Source organism: Pogona vitticeps, chromosome 4 (assembly GCF_051106095.1).
Source record: "Pogona vitticeps strain Pit_001003342236 chromosome 4, PviZW2.1, whole genome shotgun sequence".
NCBI lineage: Eukaryota > Metazoa > Chordata > Lepidosauria > Squamata > Agamidae > Pogona > Pogona vitticeps.
The window spans coordinates 95,651,079-95,677,922 of record NC_135786.1 but is presented as its reverse complement, the minus strand read 5'-3'; the positions used below and the strand labels follow the sequence as shown (position 1 = coordinate 95,677,922).

The window sequence follows — 26,844 nt, the reverse complement described above, 5'->3', positions numbered from 1 at the left end:
TGTATGTGAAATTTCATAATATTCTTGTATTGTCTAACGTCCTTCCAAACCAATAGTAACTACCCATACTTTTAATAATTTCTGGATCCCTATTTTCTGCAAGTTCTCTGCAAAGAAATATAACTTAAGAGAGTCTTTATATCTTTATGGCTGCTCTTGAAGTTCACTTGATTAAAAGAAAGCAGGTTATCACATAAAGTTAATTACTGGGATGCAACACTCTATAATGGTCACCAGGTTTAGATAGAGAAGTCTATCAGTGATCAGCAGGTGTGATAATGGCATGTGCCTTGCTCATGTGTTCAGGGGAGGGTTAACCTGAATTTGTGAGGAGGGAAGAGTGCTCCAGCACCATTCCCTGACTACTGTTTTCTTCATGTGAAGAATAATGATCTGAAGATTAAATCATTTGCTACATGTGGAGTTGCCCCAAGTTGTTAGAGATACTGCCTTCTCCACTCTCTCCCCAGATACATCACACTTTCCTCCATTCTTTCCTTGTTTTCCCATCCATGGAACATGGTGGGTGGGAGACTGGCCGGCAGGAAAAATGCCCATGAGGAAATGTCATATTTTTATTTATTTATTTATTTATTTATTTATTTATTTATTTATTTATTTATTTATTTATTTATTTATTTATTTATTTATTTATTTATTTATATCCCGCCCATCTAGTAAATTCTACCACTCTGGGCAGAATGACAACCACCCATAAACATTGCGGGTTACAGTAGTATGCAACAAAGTGGTGTGGGGTCCACATGAACAGATTGTGCACTGGAGCAAGCCAGAGCAAAGCAAAGCAAACCAAAAATAGAGCACCACTAGGTGATGGTGTAAAAAGCTGAGAAGCAAGCCCTGCCCGCTTTGGCTCTGTTGACACTGGTTTCAACCCTGCAAGGGTAGTGGTATAATGGGTGCAAAGAAGTTCAAACTAATGCTCAGTATGGATGGGCTGTAGCTGGAGATTGTGTGGAACAGGCTATTGAACTAGACTGGACTTTCAGTTTAATCCAGCAGGGCACATATTAACATTTATTTCTGAATTCTAAATTTTCATCCACTGATTGAACTTCTTATTCATCTGGACATCTTCACAATATGTGCAACTAGTTTTGTTTCAAATAGTTCTAAGAAGCGGAGAGCTCAGTAAATCTCTACAGCGATGTATCCAGACAGCCCTTGTGCTCCCTAGAGTTTGTGCATACATTTTTGCAGGTTTTTTACATTCCACAAAACTGATAAGGAATTCCAGGTCCGTCTAGGAACTGAGGTCTGTTTGTAGAAAATGTTAAATATGTTTATTAGCTGAGGGCGTTGAACAGCAGTTTCTTCCACCTTGTAGCGTTGAGTGCAAAGAAGTTTTCATGTGAAAGAGACAAAGTCACAATCTAACGAGACGTTATCTTGCACAAGCTCATTGATAGTTTCACAGCTCTTATTAATGTCAATAGGATTTGGGCAGGAAAATTTCATTAGTGGATTGTGCTGGATTTCTTCTTTTTTCACACATCCCTGCTTGAAACACAAAGCCAGTCTCATTCAAACATAAAGCAATGTACTGCAAGCAACCCATACAATCAACACTGCTCCTCCATTTTGCTCAATTTACATTTAGTTTTAGAAGCTCTGTGCTTCTCCTATACCTGCACTGAACTGGAACATGCACCAATCCAGAAATATGGGGCAAACAAAAAGGCTGAACTCTCTCCCCCCCCCAATTCCTCCCTTTTACACAAAAGACCAAGAAAGCTAATTCTTAAGAGCAGGGTGGGAAGGGTCAGGACAAAACATGCAGTAAGAAGTTCTGATTTTTAAGCCAATCTCAATTATTTTGTTTGGCGTTCAACCTTGAATTCTTTGCCAGGGCTCAATACTGTGTTGGAACATGCACAAACAGAGTGGTAACTAAGGAGCAGACTAGCATGTTAATATTTCGATTGTGTGGCAAAAAAACAAATACATCTACAACAAAATGGAAAGTTTTTATAGTTTGTTTACATCCTATCCAGATCCATGCATTTTAAAAGTGTAGATCCACTAATTTCATAATCTAAAACATTGAGGACATTGAGGTGTGCAAGATGACACAAAAATAGGTTGCTAGATATCTGGTTCATAATCTTCCATACAGAAAGGCCGTAGGTTGCAGTGATTATTTAGTCTGCCAACGTGTGTTCAGGATGTGTGCAGCCACGATCAACGCATCAAGTAGGCATCTTATAGCAATTTGCCTTTAGGGTTGCAGACCAGATCACCTTGGAAACTCATTGTAGCTGCTGTCTTGGATGGAAAGCAGAACCCCTGAAGTCACCTGGAAGCAAACAAGTGCCAGTTTGAGGAAACCTATAGCCTGTAGAAAATCTATCATAATGGCTTCCAGTTTGAAAACTAGATGCTGGCAGTGTTGCAGCACGGCTTAGAACTGTGGCTCATTTTTCAAGCAAAATACTTCAGTTTGAATAGCTACATGCCAAGCAGAAATTCAGTACATGGTGCTAGCTCTGACTCTGGATACACTGCCAGCCAAAAGCTTTAGCAGATGAATTTTCACTCATCTTTTAGCTGTTAAAGGTTCAGGAAAGCTGATAGAGGAAAAATGTAGCAGTGTTGAGAGTATGGAGCAAAGCATTGGACAGGTTCTAGAAAAACAGGTGTGCTGCCAAGATCAGAATGTGTATAGGACCCCTCTCCAACCCCGCCACAAATAATCCCACATGGATATTTGCACAGTAGGTTAAGCTATTATAATATGTGAACAAGAACGGGTATAGCTCACTGGTGTGCAACTCATTTTTTTTTGTAGAAGCCTTGATTACAGTCCCTAATTATTATGAGCAATTGCCTCATTACAAATACAAAGTAAAAACCAAGCAGTGTTTGTTTGTGGCAACAAAAACAAGAGTCTTAAAGACTGATATGTTTTATTTGGCATCCGTCTTGGCAAAAAACTTAAAGGAAGTAAAAGAACACTAATTTAGATGTCTGTAAAGGTAGCAATTCATAATGAAGATAGCCAGGCACCAGCAGAACCTCAAACATCCAGAGATTTTCTTCTTTTCCATGACCTACTGAATTCCAAGAACAGGATTGCATGCCGGCTGAAGTATTTCCTTTGATAAAGCATTTTGTGTAGTGCCCGCCTCTCCCATCCTTGTACCACCGAGGAATGTAAATAAAGTGAATGATTAAGTTCATGTCAACCTCCCTATATCTTCATCTTTGGTAGGGGAAAAAAGAGATCAAAAACAGCACCCCTCATATTTTTCTTCTCTCCACACCAACAGTTTGATCCTTTGATATCTGATTAGCCATAGCATGCTAGCAAAGGTCTTTCTGCAGAGAGCCCACGTTGTTCTATGCCCTCCATACTCTTAGGCTGGATGCTCTGGCAGAGCACGAAGTGCAGTTTGAAAGCAGGATTGCTGTTCGTGGTGTGCGTACGTCTTCCCGATTTTACCTCTGGAAAGGAAATAGATGTTAATGTTTCATTAACCTGCGCAACCTATTCAGTCAGAGATGACTTGAATACAGGGAAGTGTGTGTGTGTGTGTGTGTGTGTGTGTGTGTGTGTGTGTGTGTATGTGTGTGTGTGTGTGTGTGTGTGTGTGTGTGTGTGTGTGTGTGTGTGTGTGTGTGTGTACCTCTGTGTGTGGCCCTTGCCCCCTTTGGGGCCCTGAGGTTCTCCACCCCAACTGAGAATAGAGGTGCTTTGGGTTTAATAGGATTTATTCCCAGGGGAATGAATACAGGATTGTAACCTAAGTCACCCCTTGTCCGAGTTCAGAGCTACAGAAAACTCTCTTTGGCAATAATGATAAATCTTCCTCATAAAACTGAGGGTGTTTGTGAGCCTGACATTGTATATCCCTATCCCACCCTGTCCTTGCTCCTCCTCTGGTTGCTCCACCTGCCAGCATTTCTGTGAGGCCCCAAAAGGCACACCGAGGGCAGAAATCCACTAGAGAGAACAGCATAACCCAGCAATATTTATGATGGTTTTAAGATTATTGTGGAATGTCTGTACAAGAGGTTGTGATGTCTCCACAGCTTGCACCGGCATTCCATGCAGTGTACTCTATGCCTCTCAACATCTACTACAAAACATTTGATGCTAGCTGCCACCCCATGCTCTTGACATTGCCTGTTATTGGGCAAAAAGTATCTGATATACTGTACTTATTAATTCTACTGTGATGCTTCTGACGTCAACAAAGCAAGCATGCAAAGACTCTTTTTTATTGTATCCTTGTTCTACTGTCCTTCAATTGAAATTTCCAAAATGGTTTCCACAATGGCAGTGGCAAGCAATATGTTATGCTTTTAACATATTATGTTTGTGTGTACCACCTGCCACTAGGCAGGCTGACATCTTAAATCATCACGCTTGTGGTCTCTTGGTGCATGCACCCAGTTCTCTTGAAGGATAGTTGCATATGGATAGTATAGTCTTAGCCCAAGATGATGGGCCCCAAAACAAGGGGCTGAACAAATTTCCTTTCAAGAGAATTGGTGTGAAGATAAAAGTATTCCCAGGACTTTGCCTGAGACAGTTAGAGCTGGGCATTTCTCATAGGACCATCTATCCCCAATATGTCACCATGCTCCTTTTTGGATGAAGCACACATTAGAAGTAGCAGGAGGAAATTCTCCATTCCACTTCCAGTTTAAAGGGTATCACTGAGGGTGTAAACTGGCTGGATACCACAGTGAACTGGGTATCTGGCTGGGGAACTAGAGGTTAAGCAATTCAATTCACTGTGCCTCCCAAGAGAAGAGCCAGCCTATGTAGTCTCAGGCAAGCTGCAGTCTCAGGATACCCCCAGAAAAAGGAAATGCCAAACTAGTTCTGAAATACTTTAAACCTAGAAGACCCTGGAAAAGGTCACCCTAGGTCAGAACTGACTAAATGGCATGTTAAAAAGGTGAGGGTGTACTGAGCAAGAGCCACCCAGATCTCGGAGTGCCTTGTCCTACCATACCGTTGCTTTATTCTGTTGTTTCGAAATGGCCATCAGCAGTGGCCAACTCATTGGTGGTGGCCAACATTTATAAACTCCTGTACTATGTGTATTTTTCCTTTTCTTACACAAGTCACTGAGGTGTACTAACATAGTAGTGTTCACAGTGAAAAGAAGTGTGTGGCTATCAGGAGAATGATTAGGAGGACACCGTTCTCTTGAGAGACCCAGTCCTGGGGTTGGACAAATAAGCATTTCCTTGAAACATTTCTCATTGCATCTGGCTATATGGATATTGTCTTGATAGCTGATTCCACAGTTCACCGACTATGCATACGGTACATCAGCACAAGCCTAATGTGTTTTAGAATCAAAAACAAAATGGAAGGCTCTGTACAGCAATAATGTGCCTTTGCTTTCACTGTCAGACATGGGACCAATTTTTTTTAGGATATCAATAACTCAATTTTGTTTACTGCAAGTTTCCATTAGCAAACAGGAATCTAGATTATTTTTTGCCAGCGGGCATTACAGTGCTATCATTAATTTGTGTTATACCAGCACATCAGGGCACCGCTCAGCTGCTTTCTTTTTAATTATTTTTTTAACATGGAGAGGATGTTCTTCAAAGTGGTTTTGAAAGGGTATCAGTAGAGCAGCATTGATTGTGAGGGCTTGTTATGGTAAAATGAAGAGAGCCCTCATACAACAAAGCCAGTGATTAGGTACTCTGGAAGTTGTAGTTTTACAACACTGGGGGATTCATGTTTGGGAATCACTAGTATATATGGTGGCCTCCCAGTTCTAAGTCTGATTTCAGCATAAACCCTGACAAGAAGGGAGATACAGGCCTTAAAGTTGCTCACCAGCAATTAGCACCTAGATAACAAACTGAGTGGGTACACAAGTCACCAAGTCACAATCCTCCCCACTTTGGTTTACATGTATGCATGTTTATTTAAATTATACCAATTTTTCTAAACTTCCACCCATGCATATGTATTAGTATATGCAGTTTAATGCAGACCTGTGCCTTTGGGAAAGGAATTAATAAAAGGCCAGTGTACAACACACCTAGTTGTTAGTGTGATAACAAATCACAGAGAGTCTAGATGCCTTTTTATTCTTAAAAAATCTTACTCTGATGGCAGTGGAAATTGTGAGATCTCTAGCAAATAAGCCTCTAGCCCACAATTTACCACAAAGCCCAATCCTCAAAACAAAACTTGTGATCCTTACTCTTCCTGAAGTTTAAACCCACCCACTAAAATCATTCCATCTTAAGTGTCAGTAATCATTTTGCAAGACTCTAGGCATCTGGCTGCATAAAGCTCCCTGGTTTTATCATGAAAACTTTGCAAAGGTACATAGTTCCTTCTAATCCAACCTTACCACTTTGGATTTATGGTAGGTCCATCGATCAGTCATCAGGAAAAGTTTGAGAATTCCCAGTTCATCACAGCAGTTCCTAAAACACAGCAGGATTTCAGCCATTATTTCCCAACCCCGTCTCTCTAATGTACAGTATGTCATGAACATACTTAGCCCCATGTTATATAATGGTGTGCAGAGAACTTTTGGCTTTCCAGATATTTTGGACTGCCACTCCCAAAAAGCTCTTACCTCTGGCCATACTGGTAGAGGCATCTCATAGCTGTAGTTTAAAATGTACATAAAGAGGGGAGAGCAGGACCGTTTCGTCTTTCAACATGTGCTGGCAAGCTCCAAAATTTTGGAGAACATTCAGGAAATGGGAAGAAGAGCTGTGGCTGTGCTGTAATGACTGTAGATTTTTTTTCTTTTTCCTTTTAATAAATCTCTTACAAAATGATAGCTGTCTCATAGCACTTTTATTGAAATTGACCCCGAACAACACCTGCTTTTTGAGTAATCTCTCTCTCTCTCTTTCTTCTTCCACTTCCATGCTATGTAGCATATCGGGCAGCAAGGATTCTCCAGCTCATCTGGTCTTGTGCAAGTGTTTGTAATATGTAGTGCCCTCGGATCTTGCATCTGTGTTCTTCGCCATGTTATTCAAGGGCATCCTTGTTGTTAAGTGCCGAGGGGGTCCAACTCATTGCTACCTTAGGGATCCGGCTGTTCCCCGTACAAAAATAATGGCCAGCCTGTTGGAGTCTTCTACATGCCACAATGTTATGAAATTTACATGAGTCACCCCTTCGGAGCACCTCCTTGTTTTGGGTGATGATCCTGTGAAAAAAAGAAATAGTTGTCAACTTCTCACACAGGTTGAATAAGTATGCATTTCAACTGAAGATACTAAATGAATACTAAATGAACATCAACAAGGGTGAAGGGTGCAATGTACTACTACTATGTACAATTCATTCCCTAGATAAGAAACTTTATACAATCAAAATGGCGCCAACCATAAATAAGGCAGCAGTATTAGCAGTCTTGAGGGGAATATCAAGATTTTCAAAAATACACACACAATAAAGGAAAGGTGAAAAAAGATGGAGTCAAAATAGCCCAATGGGGACCAAGCATGCCCAGTGGCCATAGAATACTGACTGATTAGGAGGGAAGAACAGAGGAGAGGGGAGTACAGAGAAGTTACAGTGGTGCCTCGCTTAATGGGCGCTCCGTTTAGCGACGAAACCACATAGCGACAAAGATTTTGTGATCACAAAAGTGATCGCATTGCGATGTTTTAAATGGGTTTTTTTTGCTTTGCGATGATCAGTTCCCTGTTTCGCTTACTGATCATCGTAAAGCGATTATTTTTTAACAGCTGATCGGCGGTTCCAAAATGGCTGCCAGGTTAAAAAAATGGCCGCCGGCTGTGTTTAGGGATGGATTCCTCGCTTAAGAGGCAGCGAAAATGGCCACCGAATGGAGGATCTTCGCTTTAAGGTCAGTTTTTTGCCCATAGGAACGCATTAAACAGGTTTTAATGCATTACTATGGGCTTTTTTAAATTGCATAGTGACAAAATCGCTTAGCAGCGATTTTTGCTGCATGGATTAACGTCGCTATACAAGGCACCACTGTACTTACTTGTAACTCTGGTTCTTTGAGTGGTCATCTGTGAATTCACACTGATGGGTTAATCTGCGCCTGAGCACAGCAGGTTCGGAATCTTCTAGAGCTTTTAAGCACATGGTGCTGGGACCTCCCACCTAGGCTATATCACCTCCCCAGCACCAGGTGCCTCAGTTCCGTAGAACTGTCCACCACTGCACAGCACATCATATGAAGGACATGACATAGCGGGGAGGCAGGGCAGGTAGTGTGAATTCACAGATGACCACTCGAAGAACCAGAGTTACAGGTAAGTAACTTCTCTTTCTCCTTTGTGGTCTCTGTAAATGCACACTAATGGGTGACTAGCAAGCTGACTTACCAGGAGGTGGGGGTCACAACAAGACAGAGGCAAGGCCCGCCCTTCCAATGGCAGCTTCCGCTTTACCATGAACATCCAGGCTGTAATGGGCTGCAAAGATAAAGGGTGTGGACCATGTAGCAACCTTGCAGGCATCCATTAATTCTACTCCTTGGAGGAAGGATTTGGAAGATGCAATCGCTCTGGTAGAATGGGCTCGAACCATGAGCCAGTTCATAAGCTAACTTTATCATGGAAACCATCTATCTAGAGAATGTCTGCGGAGAAACAGCAACCCTTTAGACTGTCCATGAAAGGCAATAAAGAGTCTTGGGGAAGAGCGGAAAGACTCAGTCCTGGACAGATAGTATGTAAGTGCTCTTTTAACATCCAGAGGCTGAAGGGATCTTTCCAAATTCGAAGTTGGATTAGGAAAGAATGTGGGAAGGATTATAGGCTGGTTTAGATGGAATGATGTAGCCAGTTTCTGTAGAAAAGAGATATTCAGAAAGAGGGTAACTTTTTCTGGATGGAACTGTAAGAACAGGAAGTCCATTCGGAGGGCCGTAAGCTCACTTGCACGCCAGGCTGAGGTGACAGTGAGAAGAAAGGCTGTTTTTATAGTGAGCAGTTTAAGACAAATGGACCCCAGGAGTTCAAATGGTGGGGACATCAATGTTTTCAAAACCAACTGAAGTGACCACTGGGGCGTGGGTGCTTTGCAGGCAGGGCATATGTTTTTAAGGCCCTTCAGAAACTGCTTCAATGCAGGGTTCTGGAAAAGTCTGGTGGCCTCTGATGACAGTGGCTGATGGGTAACTACTGCCGAATGTAGACCCTGAGGGTTGAATGGCTTAGTCCACAGTGAAAAAGCAGGAGGACGAAACACAGCAGAGCGTCCAGTGAGGTGGGTGAAGTAGGTAGGTTATTTTTGGTAGCAAAGTCCAGGAATGCTTTCCATTTGTGAGAATATGTGTTAACAGTGGATGGTCTTCGAGCATGGCACAGGACATCAGCTATTGAGGGGCCAGTCTCCAGGCTGTCAGGTGCAACGAGTCTAGGTCTGCATGAAGGATCGTGTCGTTGTGCAGGGAAAGCAGGTGAGGAAGTTCTGGGAGCCGAACATGATCGACTGAGTTCTGGTGGAGCGGGGAGAACCATGCGTGATGAGGCCACCAAGGTGCTACGAAAATCATGTTGGATTAGTCTTGTCGAGCTTTAATGATCACTTTCTGGATTAGGGGGATGGGAGGAAACATGGACAGCAGGGCCTCTGTCCACGGTGTCATGAACGCATCACCTAGTGAGCCGGGACCAATTTCTGCTCTGGAACAATACCAGTGGCACTTTTTGTTTGTGGCAGATGCAAACACATTGATGGATAGAGTGCCCCACCAATGGCAAAGGGACTGGAACATGGCATCATCCAATTCCCACTCATGGGTACAGTCCTGCATCCGACTCAAGTGGTCTGCCAGAAGGTTCTCGGTGGAGGCAACGTGAACCACAATAAGGAATATGTGACGCTTGTAGCACTATTCTCAAATCTGAGCAGTAAGGTAAAGGAGGCGTTGGGAATGGGTATCCCCTTGTTTGTTCGGGTAGTATACCACAGTAGTGTTGTCAGAAGCTACCTGTACAACTTGACCCGAGACAAGGCGCTCAAAAGCTTGAAGTGCCTTGAAAAGAACAAGGAGCTCTAAGAGATTGATGTGGAGTTGGCTCTCCTCCGACGTCCAGTGTCCATTTGTTGTCAAGTCCAAGACATATGCTCCTCAACCTGTCATGCTGGCATCTGTAATGATTTGAATTGATGGCGTGAGGGGGGCCAAAGGGCCTGCCAACAAGGAGATTTGTCCAGAGGGACCACCAAGTAAGTTGTGTTGCCAGTTCCGGGGTAACTGTCAGCAGCTTGGATGGGGGATCGGAGAGAGGGCTGTACAGTGTCAAATACCAGGCCTGGAGAGATCTCATCTTTAGTCTGGCATGTTGGATGACTGCAGTAGTAGAGAGACCATAAGGCCCAGCAGCGTCTGGACCTGCAGAGCTTGAACCTTGGCTCCCACCTGGAAAGGAGGGATCAAAGCAAGAATTTTCACAATCCTGTCCTCTGGGATAAAGGCCCAACCCGAAATCGCATCCAGGACACCTCCGATGTAAATAACAATCTGCGTGTGGGACAACGTGGACTTCTTGGGGTTGACCTGGAGTCGAAGTTCAGACAAAAGAGACAAAGTGAGTGAAATGTGACGAGTCAGTTTTTGAGAAGACGTAACTACCAGCAACTAATCATCAAGGTAAGGAAAGACAGTGATGCCTTGTAGGCGAAGGTAAGCCGCCACCGGGGCCAAGCATTTTGTGAACACCCTTGGTGAAGTGGACAAGCCGAACGGGAGGGCTTTGAATTCATAAACCACCCTGTCAAGAGAAAACCTGAGGAAATGATGGTATTTTCACGAATGCTGATATGAAAATAAGTATCCTTAAGGTCAATAAGCGCAAACCAGTCCCCCTGTCTCAATAGCTGGATGGTACCATCTAGAGATGTCATACGAAACTGTTGAGTTGTAATGTAGAAATGTAGAGGACGAAGGTCAAGGATAGGATGAAGCCCTCCATCCTTCTTGGGAATTATGAAATAACGAGAAAAAGTTATGTGTGATATCTGGGTTTGTAACCAAAGTGATAGCATCCTTAGAGAGCAGCTTGTTGACTTCTTCACATAAGACAGGAGAAATGTCTGTGTTTCTGACAAAACCCGTGCAAGGTGTGGAGGCAAACTCTATTGCATACCCTGTGGCGATAATAGTGAGAAGCCAAGAGTCAGTGGTGATAGACCTCCAAGAAGGAAAAAATTGTGCCAATCTAACCAGACGTAGAAGTGGTGCTGGTAGCTGCAAGGCATTAAAGAGGTTGCCTTTTTGGTCCTGTCGGCGGGATTGTTGGTGTGGTCACTGTCTGCCAGACTGCTGTCTGTACTGACCTTGGGAGCCAGAAGTCTGTGCACGTTGGCAATCTGAATAAGGCCTGTAGGACCCAGGTTGGCGCACCCAGGTGGTTCTAGATCAAGCCTGGGACGTGTAAGATCATGCAGTCTTACGATGTCTTAGCAGATTCTCCAGGATCTCGTCGGTCTTAGGATCAAAAAGACCAAGTCCATAAAAGGGCAAGTCTTCAATTCTCACCTTAACATCATCGGAGATGTTCACTGATCGCAGCCAGGCATGTCACCAAAGAGAGATACTTGTTGTAAGCTGCTTCGTCGAGGCATCAACTATATGCCTGGCTGCAATCCTTTCCTGGCATGCCAGTGACATAGCCTCCTGATGATGGGTGAGGGCAGGTGTTCTAAGATCCTCCGGAGCGGCTGCAGCGCAGGGAGGACACTGTTCCAAAGGTGTTGGTGGTATGCTCCCATAGCTGTGGTGTAGTTAGCCACCCTGAGAACGAAGGTTGCTAAGGAATACATCCTTCTGCCCAAAGTGTCCAATTTGTGCCCCTCCTTGTCCAATGGGGCTGCAGATGACCTGCCTCGGGAATGAGTCTAAGTGGCATCAACTCTGAGAGAATTTGGTGACGGGTGTCTAGATGAAAAGTCTGTGTTAGCACCATGGGTTTTATATAAATTCTCTACACATCTGGGAATTTGGTGGGAGGTCGAAGGCTTGTCCCATGGTTCCTTTAAAAGACTAAGAAGGGATGAGATGAATGCCAGGCGAACTGGAGGCACCTGATCCTTCATGATGTCAGCAAACACCTTGCCCACCTGGGGCTGAATAACCGCCAAGTCCAAGACCTCTGCAATCCTTTTTATCAGCAGGGAATAAACTGTGTAGTCCTTAGACGATGATTGGGGGTGGCTACCAGCCACTTCAGAACAAGGTGTAGGGGTGTAAATTAGTGAAACACCCCGATCTCTCCCTCGTCCTCAGAAGAGTCTGACTCGGTGTCAAGGGCTTGTTCTCGAGCATCATCAAATTCAGAAAGCGCTTGAGCCAAATCATTGAGGAAATCTTCATCATTCCTCACGGACAAAGCTTGAGGTGGGGGGGGAGAAGGAACAATATTGGCCTTGAGATGTTGAGGTTGAGGTGGTAGCTCAGAGGAGACTAGAGCAGTGGAAGACTCTGGCTGCCGGTGTCGAGCCCGATGAGTCTGGTCTCGAGAATGCTGTTCCCAGTAAACATTCTTCAAGGAGTGTTGGAATGGAGGTGGTGGTTAAGTTCCAAAAAAGGGAGACCAATGTTGAAACAACATTGGGTTAAATGGGAAAGGGTAGCTTTAGTCTTCAAAGCCAAAACCTCAGGGCCGGTAGAATTCCCAAGATTCATTCCAGCAAGGCGCCCCACGATTTGCCGTTGGAGGTCGAGCACGATCAGTAGCGAGCTTGAGATGATGAGTCTTTTTCTTTTTCTTTCTGGGTGTCTCCGACGCCAAGCCCTTAGAAGATCGAGGGCTGGCTAGAGCCTCCTGCACGATCTCAACTGAGGAATTGTTCGACTCAGGAGGACAGCTTGACCGTGGTGAGAACAGTAACTCTGGGCCTGAGGGGGGAGCACACTCATCCCCTGATGGAATGGGCATCGCGTCGCGCCGTGGATGAGACACCGAACTTGGTGACAACAATGGAGTTGAGGGTTTAGTCAGCGTAGACTTCTTTTTCTTCTTCGACCCCAAGGCTGACAGAGGTTTCAACATCGAGGCCAAAACGGTCGATCTCGAGCCCGAGGAGGTGGACTTTAGGACCCTGTGAACTTCCACTGGAGAAGGAGCTGTAGTCGAAGGGGTTCCCGGTACAGGTGTACTCAACAGCTCCATTTAACAAGTTGGAAATACAGATTGTTCCCACAAGTGAGAATGCAACCACTGAAACCTTTGTTTTAAAGCTGGTTTGGTAAAGGCTTTATAGTGAGAGCAGGAGTCAGTTTAGTGCTTCTCTCCCAAACAAAAAAAGACACAAAGAATGGTCATCTGAGAAGGGAACTTTTTCATTGCAAGTGGTACAATGCTTGAAAGGCCCCGACGTGGCCATAAACAGAAGAAAAACACAGTTCTATGCTTTAAAGTCCAACTCGCAATTACAAAGGGATCATCAAGCAAGCTGTAGGTCAAACACACGAGGAGATCCAAGAGAAGAGAGGTTTTGCAAGGGAAAGAGAAACTCCGGTTCACGATGCTGCTGAAGCGGCGGCAGAAATGGAACTGAAGCACCTGGTGCTGGAGGATATGATATAACCTAGGTGGGAGGTCCCAGCACCATATGCTTAAAAGCTCTAGAAGGTCCCAAACCTGCTCTGCTCAGGCGCAGATTAACCCATTAGTGTGCATTCACAGAGACCACGAAGGAGAAACTGAAAGAGGACATGGAGGAGTCTGGCAGGAACACTGAATAGGAGCATTCAACACCATAATAATATAAGATGTTGCAGGAGCCATTTGTTTTCCTTAATAAGGGAATAAATGTTAATATAGGTGGAACAATATTTGTGAAGTTGATTCAGACAAGGATAAATGTCTCATGCGGTAACTTATCATTATCTTGAGCCCTATGTATCATTTAAGAAGTCTAATTAATGACAGAATTCACTGAATGCGAGATACAAGGACTTCCATAGCCCATGGCTAGAGAACCTACTCAACACCCTGCATCTTAATGGAAAACATGTAATGAACCAATACAATGTTTGTATTTAGTTATATGCAATCCACACATTGCATTCAATTCACATTGTTTGTAAGCTAGCAATGGTACGCATGTGTTGGTGTTTGGTGTGATTAAGAGCCAACTCAAGGCCTGGCTCTTCAGGCAGGCCTTCCCTCCTGTCAATACTTAATTTATACTGCCGTCTTTAATTGTATTAATATTGTTGTTTTATTTTATTCTTTGTATTGTTAGTCACCCAGAGTAGACTTCAGTCTAGATGGGTGGGATATAAAATGAATGAATGAATGAATTATAAGACTGCAAGCATTTTGTTTTTGTTTCTTGTTCTTCCTTTTGTGGCTGATGAGTGCCTAACACAATCCTCTGCCCCATACAGGATCAACAGAACATGTAAATATCTATCATTGTACTGATTCTTTTGCACTTTCTTCTGTATTTCCCATACATATCCTCCAACTCCCAGCCCATGTTTTCACCTTGTTGTCTCTTTTTGTCATCATTGTTAATAATAATACATAACCATGTGCTGTTAAGTTAATTCTGACCATTGACAACCCATTTTCAGGGTCTTCCAGGTAGAAAATACCCAGGAGTGGTTTATCCTTCCCTTCTGCTTGGGGTGCCTTGGGACTGTGCAGCTTGCCCAAGACCACAGAGGTTGGCTCCACTCACAGGAGATAACAGTGGGGAATCAAACTCCTAACTTCCAGTACCTACACCACTGATCTAGCCAGCCAGCTGTCGCCATTGTACAGTTCTAATATTTCCTCCATTCAGCCAAATCAGCACCCTCCATAACCTCCCATGAACGAATTGTCTCTGTTTAGTCCATCATTTTCTGGCTCATTCCTGCATTCTTTTTCTCTGCCCTGGACCCAGTCACATGATGGCACCTTTCTGTTTCTATCTCTCCTGTCTTGATTTCTTGCATGTACTGTTTGTGTACTGTTAGTGCTACAACTACACAAAATATTGCTCTACGGTCATCAATAGCATCTTTTAAGAACAGGTCAATCAGCTTAAAAATATGACATTCTATGTTTTCATTTCCCAGGTATATTCCACACAGATCCCACAACCAGAACAGTCTTATAATATACTAGAGTGGTCCTAGCCGCCTAGAGTGGTCCTGACCCGACCAGATAGGTGCGATATAAATAAAATAAACAAATAAAAATAATAAATAAACACTACTTCCTTTTCTAGGAGGAAATTTTCAGCACAGTGTAAATGGATAATGGCAGAGAGAGAGAGATAAGATCGTATTCTGCATATTTCTTCAAACTTGGTCTTCTGTAAGACTGATTATCTGAACTATTTATTCTTGTTTTAAAAATCAAAAGTCTCGAGGGCAGATTTTCTTGGTCACCAAGTGACATCATGTATATTTCTAGTTTTCAGCTGCTGAACAAAAGGAAATGTTTCAAAAACTAGGTCAGGACGGGATACAGGAAAGGAAGAGTCCTACTACAACCCTTTTTAAAATTAGAAAGGAAGCTAAACTTTGAGAACTTGTATTTCCCTCACAATGTATTTCAGGGAAATACAGGTTTTCAAAGTCCAGTTTCCTTTGTAATTCCAAAAAAAGGTTGGAATAGTGCTTTATCTTTCCTGTATCGAACAGGTTTTGAAACATTTCCCCTCAGCTAGCAGCTGAAAACTAGAAATATAAACAATGTCTCTTAGTGGCTTTGAAAATTAACAGCAAATCGTGAAGTCCCTGGTTTAAACCTGCCTACTACCAAGAGGGTAATAGGTGGACTTCAGTAAACTACTCTCTTTTCAGTTCAGCCCATTAGTTTGCAGAATAGAATGAAGGGTCAGGAAAAAGGTTAAGCACCCCTCCTACCCCACCCATTTTTTCTTTGCCACTTTCACCTCATATGTAAGGATCACAATGAAAACTCTGTGGCTCTCGGTTCCTAGGTGCTGGTAGAAGTTGGCAGGGCCAGTGACAACAGGAAATGCGCAGCTGCTAGCTGCTTTGAAATCAAATCAGTAGACTGAGAATGGGCACTGAAGCATGCTGAGCAGGTAAAACCAGGTGTGTAATTTCCATGAGGAAAGATGGATCCCTGAGGGCCTCTGCTGGGTTTAACATAAAACAATTACAAAATTTGTAGCCAGGTGTTTTGGTGTAGATAATTTCTCCTTTTCTAGCCACAGAGGACAATGCAGCTAAGAGCCTGACTATATGGGCTATTCAGCCTGCTTTTGGAGCACTGCAGGGACAGGCTGGTGCTGTCTCAAAGACAGAGATGAGGTGATGTTTTTGCTAGAGCCCACCAGCCCACCCCAAGAGTATTCCTATTGACATCTTTCTGGCCCCAGTCAAGGGGCTTCTACTTTTCCTGTACAGGTAAGATATCTCTAGTTTCAATGGGTTCCATCACATGTGATTTCTGGAACGGATCCAAAGCAAGCCTTTTTCTTTCAATTTGCCAATATTGTGGCTTAATAAGCAAGCCACTTCAGGATATTGGCAAATTAACCATTTCTCCTGCTCAGTATTGGGTAGAGGAAGTAAAATAAATAAATAAATAACTTGATTGTGTGTAGACCATCACTGATGCACTATATCAGTTATATATATATATTTTTAAAAAAACTTTTTCCTTCCCTCATCTTAAAGGACTGGTCAAGAAACTTTCCATAGTTGAATCCATGGTGGTGGCTTTGACTACAGGCAGTTTCTCAACCAGCCCTTTAAGAAAAGAGAAAAAAAGATACATTTTAAAATTATAACTGGTGCAGAGCATCAGCAATAGTCTATATACAGCCAAAACATTTTTTCCATTTCTCCTGACCTCTGCCGAACAGGGGAAGTGATTAATTTGCCAATATACTGAAATGGCTTGCTTATTAAGCCACTTCATAATATTGGAAGGAACTATTTTTATGTGAACAGTCAGCCTTGATTAGTTCTAACCAAGCCTGGCCATTCCCTGTGGCCTACACTAGTATAGCTGTGAGTATAGCTGTAGCCCCTTTGCTAGCCTTGAGATGGAGGCAGGCCATTGTGGGTCTTGTTCTATCAGAATACAGTAGAACTGTTAAAACATCTTGTCTTCATGTGAAACAAAATAGAATCTCTTTCAGAACACAGACATATTTGCCAACTCCTAGCAAACTCCAGTAAGAAAAAAAAACAGGACACATTCCTTCCAACCAGCCAATGGTTGCTCCAAGCACATTCCAGACAGGCAAGGATACCTTAATTGCCTTTACCTGGATGATCCTGCCAACATTCCTGTGAGCTATTATGACTCCCATGGAGTGGAGCATGCTCTCTTTGGGAAAAACAATCTACCACTGTCAATCCTCAATGGGAAGGACACAGACTTACGGTATATTTATACACAGGTTCAGAAGTTCTTTTACCTGCTTATGATGCACAAGATGTCAGCGTGCAACTGCTCCCTTGCATGAAGTCCTCAGAGGATTCAATCCAGTACAGCTCCATCATGACAAATTAGATAACTGGTAATAAGGAGAATATGCAAGTTGTAGCAAATGTAACACTAGGTGGTTTGAGGCTTTGGTTTTTTATTGTTGGCTGGCTGATTTAGAATTAATTACAGCTAATCAAGTCTGTTCAGAAGAAAAACAGCAACAGTTTAATACATGACTGTGTGCTTCAGTCCTCCAAATATTTAATGCAAATGTGTTAATATGGAACCACTCAAAAAAAAAAAAAGTAATTTAGAGGACTGTAACCTTGGGACATGGGCTGGGCAACTTGCATGAAATGCTATGCCATTTTCAGGGCGGCCTTCCTAACCACAAATCATGTTGGAATGATGGGTATTATTTTCCCAGCGCTGAATATGATTGTGTAATGATGATGATAACACAATACAGAAGACACTGAGTAATGCAAAACTTTGTTAGAGATTGGCCTGTAGGCTTCATAAGCAGAATTAAATATACCAGTCTGAGAGATGAGGCCCCATTCCAAGGTTTAAATCCCCCAAAAGTCTTTGCTTCATTAAAAAAAAAAACTCCATGGGGTGATACATAACCAGAAGGTGTATAACCCAAAACAAGAAACCGCTCTCTTTTTTAAAACTGGTAATGCTGCCAGATGTTTGGGAGGAGTCATCTAGGTCTCTTCCCCCACAGGTATCCTGGTTATTCATTAACACATAACCCCTCACTGTTCCTACAGTCCTCTCCCATTGTTTATCAGGCAGAGGAAGGGGTTAAATTGCTCTCCCCACCCTTTTCCTAACCTGTTATTCAGAAATAGAAATTTTTACAAGCAGGAGTGGATGGTCCTGTAGGCCCACAGGTGTTCAGTGTCCAGAAATTGAAGATGGTTGGCACACCTGCCTGAATTTCACTTTGCAACATCATGCCTGTTCTGTCAGGAAACTAAAATGAAGAAAAGAAAGATTTTATGGCAACTGCTGCTGTGTCCTCTAATCTGCTCTGGTAAAGCTACCAAAACTTCCTTGTGTTTAAGCAGTTACATTTTCGTTGCTAAGAATATTTAAAACTGTTTTCAAAAAAAGTCCAATGTTGATTTTTTTTTTTTTTTGCCATTTAATTATGACATTTGGGGTTGGTAGCTAACAGTTGAAGAGCAGCAGTCGTACTAGCGAATCCACGCGATGGAGTGAGCTCCCGTCGCTTGTCCCAGCTCCTGCCAACCTAGCAGTTCGAAAGCATGTAAAAATGTGAGTACATAAATAGGTACCACCGCAGTGGGAAAGGTAATGGTTTTCCATGTCTAGTCGCGCTGGCCATGTGACCATGGAAACAGTCTTTGGACAAATGCTGGCTCTATGTCTTGGAAACGAGGATAAGCACCGCGCCCTAGAGTCGGACACGATTGGACTAAATGTCAAGGGGAACCTTTACCATTAAAATAAAGCAAGGAAATACAAACAGTCCTGTCTGATATGCTAAATCGATCCATGGAAAGATCTAAGAAACTGGGTATGTTTACACTGAAAAAGAGAAAATTAAGGAGAGGGATGACAGCAGGAAATACCTGAAGGGCTGTCACACAGAAAAGGGCAGAGACTAGTTTTCTGCTACCCCAGATGACAGGACTATCTTGCATGGACTTAAGTTGCATGACAGATTTCTTTCAAATTTTAAGATAAACCTGTTCACAGTAAGAGGAACTTAATAATGGAACCAATTATTGGGTAGGGCAGGGGTTTCCCTTACTGAAGGTCTTCAAACAAGGGATGATCTAGATCTGCATATATATAGTCACAGTTAGAGTAGGCCCATTGTATCAGTGGGGATTTGGTAAATCAACACCAATGTAAGTTCCATGGATTCAATTAGCCTAATTCAGTAGCAATTTACTACTGGATTTCAACCATTAAGTTAAAAATTTTAATTTAATGGATTTCTAATCTGCTTTTCAGGGCAATATAATCAAAACAGGACAACGCGTTCCGAACCAATGTGATGAAAGCTAAGAGCCAAGGAAACTAATCTGGCACAGGTAAAACCTTTAGTCAAAAACACAGCACAGTAAACCTTAATTAAATATACAGTATGTTAAAAACAGCCAAAAGCAAATGGGGAAGGCCAGAAAAATAGAGGCAACATATAATTCCTGAGAAAAGCATTCCAAAGATGTAGGATCACCATGGAAAAGCTCCTGTCCCTAATTCTTGCCAATCTCATAAGTTTTATAGATGGTTTAGTCAGGCTTACATTGGCACACACCCTGTCTGATGACCCAGGCCCAAATTCCTGATAGCAGTGGTAAATTACAGACTTCCGGACTCCAGATAATCTATCAGTGCCATTGGCCATGGCTATGGAAAACCTAGTAACATTTTTTTTCTTCTTCCTCCCTCTCTTTTTTTTATGCCATTATGTGGTTGAAAACTGTCCTAACCTACTGGTTTTCTGCAGGGGGGTGGGGATATAGACTCTCCTGAACCCCCAGCATCCTAGGTTCAGTAACCTCATAGTCGATTTTAAAGTGTGAGGTGGGTGAGAACATATAGACAGACTTGAAAAACACATTTTAGAAGTAACATCCACCCCATTTTGGATAAAAAAAAGTTATAGGGAAGATTTTAGTTTTCACAACTGAGTACCATAGGCGTCTTTGGGCTGGTGCAGTTGTCCCCCTGAAATTTAGGTTGAGCTCCTAAGGGCTGTAAAGCTACAACTCTTCATCTACCTACTTTAAAGTACTTACAACTGAGTAGACACAGCTAGGACTGTAAAATAAGGCCGAATTCTTAAGTGGACTTAATTGGCAGGCCTTACTTCTAACTAAGCATGTATTATAACAATAACAATTACAATAACAAAACAACAGCAACAACAACAACGATGATGATGATGATGTGCCATAAAGTCAGTTCTGACTTATGGCAACCCTTTCCAGGGTTTCGCAGGCAGAGAATATACAGAAGTGGTTTACCATCCCCTTCTTCTGGGGGCATCTAACCTCTGGTTCTGCAGCCAGATACCTGAACCACTGAGCTCCCATATATATATTGTAGCATGTATCAGAAACATGAATGCCTAAAAGAGAAATAATTCAGGTATTCATTTAGAAAAGGAACTGCCTCCTAACTGGGGCAGAAAAATTAGACAAAATATATCCCATACAAAGTGTGTGCATGGAGGCTGCAGCTGAATGACATCTCTAGGGTGTGGAGAGTGACACTGGGAAATTAAGGCCATTTGCAATTCCATTTGAACACAGCATGACAGCTTCAAACTCCAGACTAAATGGGCTACACCCTCTAATCCTGAAAGAGATGGTTACAGAGATTAGCAGCGCCCTAATGGAACCTTTTGATGGCTTCTTTGGATTTGGGGGGATGGGGAGAAGGATAAAAGGCAAAATACACATACCATTCCCTTAGGAAGGAACTACACTTGGGTGGAACCAGGAAATTAGATTACTGAAAACCTTGACACAACAAAAGCAGCATTCTAGAAACTTCAAAAAAATAAATCGTAATAGACACAATCCCTGCAAAAAATGGTCAAACTGACTCCAGAACAACAATCACTTCTGTGTCTTGCAACATACATTATTAAAATTACTTCTGAAATTCAAAAAGAACAACATGACTGAACCAGTGTAAAACATTGCGAAGCTTGGGAAACAGACTACAGAAAGGAAATGGTTTTGCAGCTAGCTAGCAACAGATTGTTCTGGTAAACACTTTGGGGACAGACAGGAAGGAAGCACATTGAATGGATAGCATGACAATATCGCACAGAAATGCATGCGTGCTGTTAAACCCTTGTGTCATCCAAATAAGAAGTACACACACATATATTAAGGGATTTGAATTAGAAATATAGTTGGTAAAGTTAAGCCAACTTGTGACTGGTGTCTTAGACTCTAGGTTGCTGTCAGACAGATGTTACGTACAAGTATGTACATATCTGTATAATTCTCAAAAGGAAAAACAGTTTGCAAGATGGAGGCAGGGAACATTCCTCTGTTCACTGAATTTTTTCCTCATGCAGCCCACTCCAATAGACATTTTTTTAAAAAAAGTTCAGTTGGGCAGAAAAACTAGTTCTGATGCGAGGGTCTTCAGCTCCCACCCTCCTACTCTTTCCCCCTTTAAAACCTATCTTTGTAGGTGATTTACAACGTTTAGGCACAACACATACCTTAGGAGTGTGGCTACATTGGAAAGCTGAATCAGAACCATTTGGCTTTGCTGTAATTTGATTCTCAGCTTGTACTACGACTGAAAGAGCAAACAACACCCACGTAGGGGCTGTGGATTGATTCAGGAGTTTACCGCTTAAGTTGGTTGTGGTGCAAGTTGCATTCCAGCCCATCGCCCCCATTGTTCCTTCCTTCCTTCCTGGTTCCACTTCTGTTGATCCCTTAATGGTTTGCAGCCCCAAGGAGTCCCATACCCAGAGCAGGAGTAGGTGCAGCCGAAAGCCAAGGAAAATGTTGCTTCCATGGGGATGCACACACAGTGCAGTGAGACTTTGCTCGAGGGTTGGGGTGAACCAACTGAGCTGTCTCAGAACACCCCCAATTAGGGAAGGATTCTTATATGTGCAGCAATGTACCCTCTAGTTTTCAGCCCTACTGGGCAGGGCTCTGCCTCTTTCTTGCACAACTCATGTGGGGTTCCATCACAACCAGAACCAAAAGGGCTGAAAACTATCACTGTGCAGGGGAGGAAGAAAGTTGCATGGAGAGAGGCAGAGTTGTCTGCATGCGTTAGAGGGAACTTTGATATGCAGCCAGAAAAGAGCCACAGGAAGGGGTTGGTGGATGTGTTGGCTGAATACCAGGATTCTGGGAAGTGGGGAAGAGTTGCAAGTATCCCATGGTATGGTTTAGGAGAACCCAGAGAGGGGGTAGGTGCCAGCACAAATTTACCAGGTGTTGTTTGCAGACAAGCCACATAGAACTTTCCTGGCTCTTGGCCAAGTATCCTCTACACAGATCCTCCCCACTCAAACCTCACACTATTACATTTCTGAAAAACATTTCTATAGAAATTTTAAAAAATGTGGAACAGGTACTTCATAGTTTCAGAATGATTCTATTCGGGATCACCTCTTTCACACCACTCATCAGTTACTACCTTTCCTTACTTTCAAGTAATGCATGCAATAATTATTGCTCTCTAGTGACATAAACTAATTTAAACTTGTTTAAAATTATATGTGACTACTTTGACAAATGTTCTGGGATTAGGATGGTGATTTTGACATTATTTTCCATTTATGTAAAGGTCATTATGAATCAGCCCAGAGCTTTTCCACCCCAATCCATAGTCTTTTTCCACACCACTGGGGCTTGTACTTTTTTGGAATTGAATGCATTCATATCAGTTCAGACTGTGTGATTGCTCGAGCAGGGGTTAGGACCATTCCAGGCAGCCGCAGGATAAGTGAGAGAGGCAGGGTAGGAGGGAAACTAGCTGCCATTTGAATCCTCTCCTCCCCAAATGTGGCACCTCAGTAATTTTCTTCTTCCCTTCCCTTCAATTTCTCTCTCCCTTCTTTTTCTTCTAAAGGCTTAATATCCTAATGCAACAACTAGGTGATCACATTTTTTTTAAAAAAAGCAAGGATTCAGCTGAGAGAGAAAGAAGTTATCAATCAGCCTTGTTTGTAGCTTGTTAAGATATCTCTAGTCTAACTGTGCCTCCTGAAAATCTAGACAGCTAGTGTAGAGTTGGCTATCTTAACAAGCTGCAAACAAGGCTTTTGAGTGCAAATTTCCCCCCTCTCTCTGTTGATTCCTGTGTGGCAAGCTGAAACCCAACTTCCCAGGTATGAATTCACAGCAGATCTATTTGCATTTCCCCCTGCTGTGTGGTTGCACCATTAGTGCTACAAATTACCCATGAAGTCCAAGAAGAGTATCTCATGGTTTTGCACTCATTTCCAACATGCCTTCCCTGCTGAAAATGTGCAAGGGGAACTGAAGCCAGTTCCTAATGGAACCACAAATTCACAAGGATTACTCTTTGAAACTAAGCAGTTGAGTGCTTCACCCACCCCAGTCTTCTTTCATTGGGAAGGTGCAGCATAAATTAAACCAGCTGTGCTGCAATGGCACGGCTTACAGCAGAAGTCCCAAAGGCTGTGAGATTCACTGCTTTACATGGCACATATCCTGGCCAAAGCCATTATGGTATAAACACAAACTGGAAGAGTTTCATGCAACATTCCAAACAGTAAACTAATTATGTCAGGCAGTGGCCCCCCAGGTGGAAATGTTCCTCCACAACAAAGTTTCCCAGCCTTGCTCTAATCACCACAGCAGCTTGGCACCACAACACTGGTTCTCACTTGCTGTCTTTCAGTGCTGGTAAGAAAGTGATCTGGCAGGTTTGGCTGGCCAGCCTGAGGATCTGTCTGTCAAGATGGAGGCACTCCTCCATGATGGAATCGGGGACTGGAGCAGAGAGAGGAGAACCTCACTGATAGTTGGGACTTTCCATCTGAGAAGCAGAGAAGGGAGCGGATTCAGTCTAAATCTATCCTTGTCACTCTAATATCTTGTTGCACTGCCTTTTAAATGACCTCACGGTTAGAGTGTAGCTAAAGGATTATTCTGTCGTGCTTGACTATAAATCCCATGTGTTGATCTGTTTTTCCTTTGTAAAGCCTACCTTTTTACATATGAATAAGCAGGCCCATATTGACATAGGGATTCTTCCAACACATCTCTCTCACAATGCCTTCTCCTCAACTTTGGTTACTATGTTCAGATTTTTAATCAGTGATGCTTCTGACTCAAGCAGGGAGATGTACCAAACAGAGAATGATGGCAGTGAAATTACTTAAGGAGATATTAGGCATATATTTTCTGTGTTTCAATATTATCTCTTATCGACATTCTTAGGCTTCTCTTACTGCTCTTCCAGGGACTGAGAGATGAAAGCCACCCTCCTCCATTACTTGGGACAATCCTTAGACAAGTTTTCCACAATATTTCTGATAGCAAGCAGACCTTTCTGTACCCAGCCCAGTCCACTGTAATCCTCCAATAAGGCAAGATCTTTGAGCGTAAGCTTGTGTTCTTTTTTTTTTTTTTTTGGTCAGGTTCCTTTTTCAATGGAGTCCAGACACCACCTGCAAGGGACATCAAATGTGGGTGCTGGAATTGAACAGAGCCCTATTCCAGACCCAGCAGAATCATTTATTTATTTATTCAATTTATACTGTGCCCATCTAGACCGAAGTCTAGGTAAGGATCCATCAAACCCCAGTGACATCCTACTTCACACATGTAAGGACCTAACTTCAAAAAGCCATTTGTCGGAATACTTCATAGAAATTAAATAAAAAAATATTTTTTCATTTAATGCTGGACAAACAGCATTTTAAGCATTTTATACAGAAATTCTTTTCCTGAGGTAAAATCTTACATGGTTAGCTCTGATATATTACAGACATGGCAGGTTTCTTCAACGAGTGATAGTCATTCTCAGTGACAAAGCTGGACTGCTTGCCCTCAGAAGTGGCTGCCTCTTGCTTTTCCAAGTCCCAAGCATAGGAAACATCTGGCCCTGAAGATGCTGGACTACATGTTGGCTGAGGTTGAGGACAGAGATAGACCAACAACATCTGGAGGTTTACAGACCCCCCATTACTTACATAATCTACTTGCCCACCCAAAAGACAAACTCACACAGAAACCGAGGAGGGTCTGAAGGCTGTCTTTCCTTGTTCCCTTATATTTATTTATTTATTTTTATTTATTTATTTTATTTATATCCCGCCTATCTGGTCAATAGACCACTTATATTCTACATTAATATTGCCTAACCTGGTGCCTTTCAGCTGTAGTGGACTATAATCTTGTGCATCCTGTCTGATAATGAACAGGAATGCTAAATCAGAGAAACTTGTTCTTATACAACCATACCGCCATCTATTGATTCAGGAAAAAGAACTGGCAAGCCTAGAAACAGGAGCAGGAAAGGTTTACATGTTTTCTGGCGCCATCTCTTGATGAAACATAGCAACTTTTGAAATAAATCCTTGGCCTTTGAATATGAATTTCTATCAATCTGGGAGTTTTATTTGGCAACCTTGTTCTGTGCATCACTCAGAAACATGTTTAATGCTAAGCATGCATAGGATTGCACTCCAAATCAAGAAGTCAATCAAGAATCCACTTCAAAATTCTTCCAAACCCTGTGACATACAGTACCAAATTAACAAAGTTCTCTACCTGGTGTTTAGACAGACAGATAATTGACTGACTGGTTTATTTATTAACCAGAGTTGCCAAGAAAGTATATAATAAATTGAAATATAAAATAGAAATACTAAAAAAAAGTTGATAAAAAGCAGATAATAAAACCAATACAAAACAACATTAAGAAAGAAAGAGAGGGAAAGAGAGAGACAGAGAAAGAAAGAAAGAAAGAAAGAAAGAAAGAAAGAAAGAAAGAAAGAAAGAAAGAAAAGGCAAAACTGTTCAGTATATTAAACAATTAAAAAGGGGTAAAGGCTTAGAAGTAACTGAAAACAATTCTTAAAACAAGTGGAAGAATAAATATATATATATTTACCTGACATGGGAAAGAGCATCACAGAGGCATTCAGCAGGCTTTTCTGACAAAGATATTCTACAAGCAGGGCAACTCTGCTGAAAAAGCTCTCTCTCGGTGGTTTTGATATCTGGCTATGTAGCCAGGGGTGGGAGTTCATTTCTCTACTGTGGGTCCCAGGAGAGGAGTCAGCCTGGGTAGCCTTGGGCAAACTGCACACTCCTGCAGCATCTCCAGAAGAAGAGAAGGGTAAATTACTTCTGAGTACTCTAGGCCTAAAAAGCTCTGGGAAGTGTCACCATAAATCAAAATTGACTTGACAGCACACATTTGCTACTGTTATTGTAGAAGTCACTTACTTTTCCCCCTCTGTCAGGGGAAAGGACTTAGGACCTCAGATTTTAAATAATGGAAAGTAGATAGGAAACGTGTTCAGGCAACCTGGTCTCCAAATGCATTGTGTTTAAAATATTTTTTGAATAAAAAGGTTAAACAATGCAGTGTAGAATTAGGCCCGGCAGAGTAGGAATAAACACAATTCTTTCAGTGAAGGAGTGTAAACAGTGGATCCCCCTCAGAGTCTGTTTTGGGATTAGTACTTTTTGACATTTATAAACAATCTGGAGTTGGGATGAGAAATGTGGTAGTTCATGTTGACTGATAACAGCAAATTATTTAGGGAGGTTAGAACAAAAGCCTAGATTGTAAAGCATGCAGTAACCAAAAAAGGATGCAGCAATGGTTGTTGAAGTAAAAAAAGGAAGTGGCTGTCAGCTGCCTGGCTACTGATCGGGGACTAGTGCGTGCCCCCCAACTACCAAGTACCACAGAACCATGATCTCCACAAGTGGCCAAATACCCAACCCCACAGTGCTTGGG

General features: G+C 42.4%; 1 long non-coding RNA gene across 1 annotated transcript; it reads right to left on the bottom strand.

Annotated features, from left to right (window-relative positions):
• Positions 1-305: 305 nt before the first annotated feature.
• Positions 306-26,844, bottom strand: LOC140706332 (uncharacterized). Its single transcript, XR_013544285.1, has 3 exons — positions 17,357-26,844; positions 6,588-7,175; positions 306-6,432 (listed from the first exon to the last, which is right to left on the bottom strand). It is a non-coding gene; the product is annotated as an uncharacterized LOC140706332 (long non-coding RNA).